Consider the following 7,943-nt stretch of genomic DNA (forward strand, 5'->3'; position numbering starts at 1 on the left):
ATGTGCAGCATCAGCCATGCGCGGCCGACGGCCATTCGTGTCTCTGTGGGCAGCAGGCAAAGTGAGCGCCTCCAGTTTGCAGGGCGACAACTGTCGCTGTTGTGGTTGAATGTGGGTGCCAAGTCCATGGACTGCTAGTGATAGCTTGTTGCTTATGCGCGCTTTGGGCGCATACAATATTAAACCCCAAGGCGTGAAGCTCGGTTCGGTTACCCTCACAGGTCGGGGAGAATAGCCGCAGGCAATCAACTCAAGAGTAACCGATGGATGTATATTTTCCGAATTCTCAGAGGGAGTGGCAAGCATAAGCTCATATATGCTGCCGCAATATGCGTTCAACTTGTCGATGTATCTGGTATTCTTGCGATTCACATACCGACACGCAGTTTGCTGCGGTCTTCATCGACCCACGAGCCGAGTGATCCCCCGTTAAGAGTTGTGTATTTGCCATTTGGTCTTTTTGCGACTAACCATCACAGGTCGAGTCTCAATGCAAGGGTTTGACAGACATAGCCCAAGTTTGTGGTTTGGGTTTGGCCGGACGGCTTGTTGTTGTTTTTTGACACTTGAATTTCACTCTTTTTGGGTCCAGAGGCTTATTCGCCGGTAGTAAGGAACGGACGGGCAGCCGTCCAAAGCCCCGTCCGTCCTCCTCCTCCGGTCTTCGCGCTCTCGCCCGAGTGTGGTCCACCTACAGCGTGGTGGTACCTATTTTTGGTGCGGGGGCCGGGATTGTCCTCTTTCGCTGCTGGAGTTGCCAGAGCAGAGCCCGAGACCGCCCAAATCAGGAGAGTAGTAGTAGTTTTAAGAGCGCCCCGTTCTCTTTCTCTCTGTTAATGATCCTTCCGCAGGTTCACCTACGGAAACCTTGTTACGACTTTTACTTCTTCTAAATGATCAAGTTTGGACATCTTTCCGTCAGCTCGAGGCGACGACCCCAGAAAACCCTCGCGGGCAACGGGGCCGACAATCCAAGAGCGCCAGTCCGAAGGCCTCACTAAATCATTCAATCGGTAGTAGCGACGGTGTGTGTACAAAGGGCAGGGACGTAGTCAGCGCAAGCTGATGACTTGCACTTACTGGGAATTCCTCGTTCATGGGAAACAATTGCAAGCCCCAATCCCTATCAAGAAAGGCTTTGAACGGTTACCGCTCCTCTCGGAGGGAAAACTCGTTGATCCCTTCAGTGTAGCGCGCGTCGGCCCAGAACATCTAAGGGCATCACAGACCTGTTATTGCTCAATCTCGCGGCTAGAATTGCCGCTTATCCTCTAAGAAGAAGTTGCGAACTGGACACCATTTTCTGGAGATCCGTCGACTACTTAGTAGGCCAGAGTCTCGTTCGTTATCGGAATTAACCAGACAAATCGCTCCACCAACTAAGAACGGCCATGCACCACCACCCACCGAATCGAGAAAGAGCTCTCAATCTGTCAATCCTTCCGTGTCTGGGCCTGGTGAGGTTTCCGTGTTGAGTCAAATTAAGCCGCAGGCTCCACTCCTGGTGGTGCCCTTCCGTCAATTCCTTTAAGTTTCAGCTTTGCAACCATACTTCCCCGGAACCCAAAGACTTTGGTTTCCCGGGCTGCCCGCCGGTCATGGGAATAACGCCGGCGGATCGCTAGTTGGCATCGTTTATGGTTAGAACTAGGGCGGTATCTGATCGCCTTCGAACCTCTAACTTTCGTTCTTGATTAATGAAAACATCCTTGGCAAATGCTTTCGCAGTAGTTCGTCTTGCGACGGTCCAAAATTTCACCTCTAGCGTGCAATACGAATGCCCCGCCTGTTCCGATTAGTCATTACCTCTGGTTCCGAAAACCAACAAAATAGAACCGAGGTCCTATTCCATTATTCCATGCATCACCATTCGGGCCATTCAAATAGCCTGCTCTGAGCACTCTAATTTTTTCAAAGTAAACTCTCCGGCCACTCGGGACACTCGACAAGAGCATCCCGTGCGAGCGGCGGGGCGGCTGTTGGGCGTGACAGTAAACACCGGGCGGTGCACCGTCAGTCCGGAACTGAGATCAACTACGAGCTTTTTAACCGCAACAACTTTAATATACGCTATTGGAGCTGGAATTACCGCGGCTGCTGGCACCAGACTTGCCCTCCAATGGATACTCGTTAAAGGATTTAAAGTGTACTCATTCCGATTGAGCCTCGGATGAGACTCACATCGTTATTTTTCGTCACTACCTCCCCGTGCCGGGAGTGGGTAATTTGCGTGCCTGCTGCCTTCCTTAGATGTGGTAGCCGTTTCTCAGGCTCCCTCTCCGGAATCGAACCCTGATTCCCCGTTACCCGTTATAGCCATTGTAGGCGCATAACCTACATTTGTAGGCGCATAACCTACAATCGAAAGCTGATAAGGCAGACACTTGAAAGAAGCTGCGCCGGTGCGGAGACCGTGCGCTCAGCCCGAAGTTATTCAGATTCACCACAGGTGGGTTACGGACCGGGGCCCGACCAGTTTTGAACTAATAAAAGCACTCTTCCCTTGCGGTCAGAGACCAATTGCATGTATTAGCTCTAGAATTGCCACAGTTATCCAAGTAAGTGGGTTTACAGATCCAATGAAACATAGCTGATTTAATGAGCCATTCGCGGTTTCGCCTTAAATCGGCTTGTACTTACACATGCATGGCTTAATCTTTGAGACAAGCATATGACTACTGGCAGGATCAACCAGGTAGCTGCTGCTGTTGGCGGCGCCTATCACGGCGGCCAAAATAGTGAGATTGAGAGAGAGGCAGAAGACATTGGGCGAGGGACCGCACGTTGGCCTTAGAGAAATAGCAAACCAGATGATCAGATCTAACTGCACCTTCTCTTGCTATCCTCGGCGCCGGCAGCGCCACCGTGTGTGCTAATCTCCTCCCTTATCCGCTCCTCTTTGCCCCAGCTCCAGCGAGGCAGCCGACATTGGGCGAGGGACCGCACGTTGGCGAATCTCCTCCCTTATCCGCTCCTCTTCTCTTTGCCCCAGCGAGGCAGAAGACATTGGGCGAGGACACGCACGTTGGCCTTAGAGAAATAGCAAGCCAGATGATCAGATCAAGCACACCTTCTCCTTATCCTCGGCACCGTGTGTGCCAATCCTCCCTTGTCTCCTCTTTATACGCTGGCGACATTGGGCGAGGACCGCACTTTGGCCTTAGAGAAATAGCAAACCAGATGATCAGATCAAACTGCACCTTCTCTTGCTATCCTCGGCGCCGGCAGCGCCACCGTGTGTGCCAATCTCCTCCCTTATCCGCTCCTCTCCTCTTTACCCAGCTCCAGCGAGGCAGCCGACATTGGGCGAGGGACCGCACGTTGGCCAATCTCCTCCCTTATCCGCTCCTCTTCTCTTTGCCCCAGCGAGGCATAAGACATTGGGCGAGGGACCGCACATTGGCCCATCTCCTCCTCTCTCTCTTTCTCTTACTGTTTGTGGGGACGTGGGCTCATGAGCGCCATCGTCGCCCAATATTGGTTAGGTTGTGTATTTCACGGGTAGGAACCGCCATCATCGTTGTTAGGTGATGGGGTAACCCAACGTGTGCTTTGACGAGTTTTGGCTGCTAAACTCTCTTTTTAGTATACTCGGCTCCCAGACTGCGCCCTGGTCGTGTTGAACCATGAGCGTTGTCTATGCACATTTAGGGTAGCCGTTTGCGCGTGGAATAGTGCAATGAATCTCGGTCAAGAGACGGTTGGGCGCTGCATTGAAGGCCGGCACAGACGCGAAGACGGGTTGATCAGCCAACGCAAGTCCGCTAAGTTGGGCAGACAGCAGACAGCTGTGATGGAAACTAGTAGGGTGGCGACGTGTGTGCCGAGAGAGAGACGGAGTAAATAATGTCCAAACGGAAGAGAGACCTGGCAAGTGTAATTGATAGATCGCGAGCCTACGCCCCATAAGCCCGCTCCACTGCCATTCCTCTGATCCAATGAGACTAAAATCTCTCTCCTTCTGCTCCAGCCATTGCAGGGCAGGGAAGCGACGGCAATTTTGGTTGTTGTTTTTGAATGCCGCGCTTTGCTTCGCAGAGGCGCCGAAGCGCTCCGCTTGTGGGCGGAAAATATTTCACACCGAATATGTGTGTGAAGGCGCCCTCTCCCCTTAATATAGTGAAATAGTGCAATCCAGCATACAAGGTCGGACGATAGGACATTCACCGTACCGCACCTCGAGAGTGGATGTTGTTTGTTGGGTAAGGTTAAAACCGGACTGTTCGCAGACAGCCGAATAAACCCGTTCCGGACTAATTGGTGGATGCAACATCATGATGCTGCTGTCGCGGAAACCGCAGTGGCGACGTGTTCGCCGAGAGAGAGTAATAATGTTCAATAGGGAGAGCGACCTGGCTAGTGTAATTGATAGATCGCGAGCCTACTCGCCATTAGCCCGCTCCACTGCCATTCCTCTGACCCAATGAGACTATTCTCTCTCTCGCTCTCCTTCTGCTCCAGCCATTGCAGGGCAGGGAGAGGAAATCGACGGCAATTTTGGTTGTTGTTTTTGAATGCCGCGTTTTGCTTCGCAGAGGCGCCGCAGCGCTCCGCTGGGGGGCGGAAGATATTTCACATCGAATATGTGTGTGAAGGCACCCTCTCCCCTTAATATAGTGAAATAGTGCAATCCAGCATACAAGAGCGGACGATAGGACAGTCACCGTACCGCACCTCGAGAGTGGAAGTTGTTTGATCGTTTGTTAGGCAAGGTTAAAACCTGACTGTTCGCGAACAGCCGAATAACCCGGTTCCGGACTTACAATAGACGCAACATCATGATGCTGCTGCTGTCGCGAAACCGGGTGGCGACGTGCGCGCCGAGAGAGTAATAATGTTCAATTGGGAGACAGACCTGGCTAGTGAAATTATAGATCGCGCTCCACTGCCATTCCTCTGACCCCATGAGACTATTTTCTCTCTCTGCTGCTGCTGCTCCAGCCATTGCAGGGCAGGGAAGGGAAAGCGACGGCAACTTTGGTTGTTGTTTTTGAATGCCGCGCTTTCCAGAGAGGCGCGGCGCTCCGCTGGGGGCGGAAGATATTCCAACCTAATAGGTGTGTGAAGGCACCTCTCCCTTAATATAGTGAAATAGTGCAATCCAGCAAGAGCGGACGATAGGACAGTCACCGTACCGCACCTCGAGAGTGGAAGTTGTTTGATCGTTTGTTAGGCAGGTTAAAACCCGACTGTTCGCGAACAGCCGAATAACCCGGTTCCGGATTCAATAGACGCAACATCATGATGCTGCTGCTGTCGCGAAACCGTGGTGGCGATGTGCGCCGAGAGAGTAATAATGTTCAATTGGGAGACAGACCTGGCTAGTGAAATTATAGATCGCGCTCCACTGCCATTCCTCTGACCCCATGAGACTATTTTCTCTCTCTCTTCTGCTGCTGCTCCAGCCATTGCAGGGCAGGGAAGGGGACGGCAACTTTGGTTGTTGTTTTGAATGCCATTTTTCGCAGAGGCGCTGGCGCCGCTGGGGGCGGAAGATATTCCACACCGAATAGGTGTGAAGGCACCCTCCCTTAATATAGTGAAATAGTGCAATCCAGCATACAAGAGCGGACGATAGGACAGTCACCGTACCGCACCTCGAGAGTGGAAGTTGTTTGATCGTTTGTTAGGCAGCAAACCCGACTGTTCGAACAGCCGAATAACCCGGTTCCGGATTACAATAGACGCAACATCATGATGCTGCTGCTGTCGCGGAAACCGTGGTGGCGATGTGCGCCGAGAGAGTAATAATGTTCAATTGGGAGACAGACCTGGCTAGTGAAATTATAGATCGCGCCCACTGCCATTCCTCTGACCCCATGAGACTATTTTCTCTCTCTTCTTCTGTCTGCTGCTGCCAGCCATTGCAGGGCAGGGAAGGAAAGCGACGGCAATTTTGGTTGTTGTTTTGAATGTCCGCTTTGCTTGCAGAGGCCGGCGCTGCTGGGGGCGGAAGATATTTCACACCGAATATGTGGCGCACCCTCTCCCTTAATATAGTGAAATAGTGCAATCGAACATATATAGGGCGGACGTTTATCACCGTCTCCCCACTGGTGTGTGTGCAGATTCTCGGATCATTTTGTAAAGTATGCTCGACCCCCGATTGACTTTGACGGGTGCAAGTTTCGTAGTATGCTCCGACGATTGACGACTGTCTCCCATTCGTGTGCAAGTTTCTGTAGTATGCTATCAAATCGACCCCGATTGACTTTGACGGTCTCCCCATTCGGTGTGCAAGTTTCTGTAGTATGATAAATCGACCGATTGACTTTGACGGTCTCCCCGGTGTGCAAGTTTCCGATTCAAGTGCAAGTTTCTGTAGTATGCTATTAAATCGAATTGACTTTACTGTCTCCCATTCGGTGTGCAAGTTTCTGTAGTATGTATCAAATCGACCGATTGATTTTTGACGGTCTCCCATTCGGTGTGCAAGTTTTCGTATGTTATCAAATCGAGTTGATTTTGAATTCGGTGTGCAAGTTTCGTAGTATGCTATTAAATGACCCCCGATTGATTTGACTGTCTCCCATTCTGGTGTGCAAGTTCTCTGTAGTATGCTATCAAATCGACCCCCGATTGACTTTTGACGGTCTCCCATTCGCTCTGCTATCAAATTTCACTTTTGTCTCCCTAACTTCTGGTTGTATAATATGACCGAGGTGCCCCTACCCCCTACTATAGTGAAATAGTGCCATCCAGTGTACGGGGACGCCATCACCGCTTCACTCGTGTGCACATTCTCGATCATTTTGTATAGATGCTATTAAACGACCTCGATTGATTCTGACGGTCTCCCCATTCGGTGTGCAAGTTTCTGTATATGCTATTAAATCGACCCATTGATTTTGACTGGCTCCCCATTCGGGTGTGCAAGTTTCTGTAGTATGCTATCAAATCGACCCCCGATTGACGGACGGTCTCGATTCAAGTTTTGTAGTATGTTATCAAACCCGACCCCGATTGACTTTTGACGGTCTCCTTCGGGTGCAAGTTTCTGTAGTATACTATTAAATCGACATTGACTTTTGACGTCTCCCATTCGGGTGTGCAAGTTTTGTAGTATGACTATTAAATTCGACCCCCGATTGACTTTGACGGTCTCCCATTCGGGTGTGCAAGTTTCTGTAGTATGCTATTAAATCGACCCCCGATTGACTTTGACTGTCTCCCATTCGGGTGTGCAAGTTTCTGTAGTATGCTATCAAATCGACCCCGATTGACTTTGACGGTCTCCCATTCGGGTGTGCAAGTTTCTGTAGTATGCTATTAAATCGACCCCCGATTGACTTTGACGGTCTCCCATTCGGGTGTGCAAGTTTCTGTAGTATGCTATTAAATCGACCCCCGATTGACTTTGACTGTCTCCCATTCGGGTGTGCAAGTTTCTGTAGTATGCTATTAAATCGACCCCCGATTGACTTTCACTGTCTCCCATTCGGGTGTGCAAGTTTCTGTAGTATGCTATCAAATCGACCCCCGATTGACTTTGACGGTCTCCCATTCGGGTGTGCAAGTTTCTGTGGTATGCTATTAAATCGACCCCCGATTGACTTTGACGGTCTCCCATTCGGGTGTGCAAGTTTCTGTAGTATGCTATTAAATCGACCCCCGATTGACTTTGACTGTCTCCCATTCGGGTGTGCAAGTTCTCTGTAGTATGCTATCAAATCGACCCCCGATTGACTTTGACGGTCTCCCATTCGGGTGTGCAAGTTCTCTGTAGTATGCTATCAAATCGACCCCCGATTCACTTTGACGGTCTCCCATGCGGGTGTGGAACTTCTCTGGTATGTTGTATAATATGACCGAGGTGGCCCTACCCCTTACTATAGTGAAATAGTGCCATCCAGTGTACAAGGGCGGACGCTTTCATCACCGTCTCCCACTCGGTGTGTGCACATTCTCGGATCATTTTGTATAGTATGCTATTAAATCGACCC

General features: G+C 50.6%; 1 pseudogene; it reads right to left on the reverse strand.

Moving 5' to 3' along the window:
- Positions 1-280: 280 nt before the first annotated feature.
- On the reverse strand, positions 281-438 carry LOC121856123 (annotated as a pseudogene).
- Between the last annotated feature and the right edge of the window lie 7,505 nt (positions 439-7,943).

This window comes from Homarus americanus, unplaced genomic scaffold, assembly GCF_018991925.1.
Source record: "Homarus americanus isolate GMGI-L3 unplaced genomic scaffold, GMGI_Hamer_2.0 scaffold20302, whole genome shotgun sequence".
NCBI classification, from domain to species: Eukaryota; Metazoa; Arthropoda; class Malacostraca; order Decapoda; family Nephropidae; genus Homarus; species Homarus americanus.